Source organism: Elephantulus edwardii, unplaced genomic scaffold (genome assembly GCF_000299155.1).
Source record: "Elephantulus edwardii isolate Elephantulus edwardi_28Jun2011 unplaced genomic scaffold, EleEdw1.0 scaffold00008, whole genome shotgun sequence".
Classification (NCBI taxonomy): Eukaryota; Metazoa; Chordata; class Mammalia; order Macroscelidea; family Macroscelididae; genus Elephantulus; species Elephantulus edwardii.
The window spans coordinates 23,733,731-23,735,801 of NW_006399758.1; positions in this window are offsets into that span (position 1 = coordinate 23,733,731).

The window sequence follows — 2,071 nt, forward strand, 5'->3', positions numbered from 1 at the left end:
AAAAGAATCCCTGACCTCCTTATCTGAGGTAACCTTACAGAATAGGAGAGGACTAGACTTATTGTTCCTCAAAGACGGGGGTCTCTGTGCCGCACTAAAAGAAGAATGTTGCTTTTATATTGACCATTCAGGAGTAATAGAAGACTCCATGCAAAAGCTAAGGGAAAGGTTAAAAGAAAACGAGACCGAGAATCTCAGCAAACATGGTTCTAGAGCTTATTTTATAAATCCCCATGGTTAACTACTCTTGTATCTACCCGTATAGGTCCTTTAATACTCTTGTTTATATTGCTGCTAGTTGGGGCTTGTATTATAAATAAGCTTGTTACCTTTGTTAAAGATCGCATCAGTAGTGTTCAATTAATGGTTCTAAGACAACAATATTAAAATATGAGAGAGCCTGGCTGCAATGATACTGCCTCCAGAGATTCTTGCTTCTATGATTGGAACCTTGTACTAAAAGAAGTGGGGAATGAAGGGAAAATTTTTTAAACAATATCCCCACACCCAAGTATTGTAAGAACCTATACCTTTGATCTGTATTGCAAGAACCTATACCTTTGATCTTGTGTGAATGTTTGTGTTCCAGGAACTAGCTGACCACAAACTGAAAAAACAATTACTGGCAAAAACCATATTTTAACTAACATCAGCAGCAGGTAACTGACCTAAAATTGAACTTCTCCTTTTCCAAAGAGCCAATGAGCTAATTCCACACCAAAGAACCCCTAGACCTTGTATAAATAAATTCCCTTGCTTTTTTGGGCTCGGGGTCGACTTCCCTGTCTCCTACATGAGATACAAGTCATCCCGAAGCTTCGTCAATAAAGCCTCTTGTGATTGCAGTGAGTGGATCTGGTGTGAGTTGCTCGGGGTCGCGCTAGTCTGGGAAAAGCCCTAGTTTGGGGTCTTTCAGTTGCTATGTGCCATCGAGTCACTTGTGACTCATAGCGACCCTATGTACAACAGCCCTAAACTCTACTCTGTCCTGTGCCAAGCTGTCTCTGACACACCCATCCCGATTATCCCAGTCACTGAATCAATCCATCTCATAGAGGGCCCTTCCCTCCTGTGCTGTCGCTCCACTCTACCAAGCATGATGTCTCTCTCCAAGGACTGGTTCCTCCTTAGAACATGTTGAAAGTATGTAAGATGGAGCCTCAGAATCCTTGCCTCCAAGTAGCTTCCCCATTTAAACCTTTTCAGGGTGAATCTGTTTTCCTAGCAGTCCATGGTACCCTCAATACTCTTCTCCAGCACCATAGCTCAAAGGCATCAATTCTTCTTCTGTCCACCTTAGTCACTGTCCAGCTCTCTGATTGCAAAGACCATGGCCTGTTTCAGACACACCTTAGTCTCCAGAGTGACACCATTGCTCTTCAGTACTTTGGAGAGGTTCCTGACAGCAGACTTTCCCACGGTAGGATGTCTTTTCATTTTCTGGCTACTTGTGCCATGAGTGTTAACTGTGGAGATAAGCAAACTAAAGTTGTGAACAATCTCAATGTCTTCACCATAGCAGTCCCAAATTCCTAGCTCTTGTCAAGTCTCTGGTTTTCTGTTGTGACTGCTATGTCTGTTGGTCTCATAGGCCCTCTTGCTTGTTCTTTCCTGTGGGGAAAATTATTCTACTGCTCCTCTATGTGCTCAATGTAATGACTAAATTAACTGATCCTCTGGTGGATTGGTAAGACTAGCCAGTCCCCTTGTGAATGGGATAACACTCCCTTTTCCCGTACCTTTCCCACTCACATGCCTCAGGAAATGGCTAGTAAAGCCATTCTGAACACACTCTTTTTTTTTTTTCTGTGAAAGCTATTTTATTTATTTATTTATTTATTTATTTTTCATTTCAATGAGCATCTACAGAGATTTTGGAATTCTATTCATTCATTGTTGCACCCTTCTCCCCGCCAACCCCCTCTTTCCCTAACCCCCCCTCCCGTTTTCTCCTCTCCTTGAAAAGCAAAAGAAACGCTCTTAACTCCACAGTACTGTATTCATTGCTTTTCACCAACACCAACCCCCTTTGTTCTTCTTTATTCATTGTCGAACTTTCAGATGCAAAGTA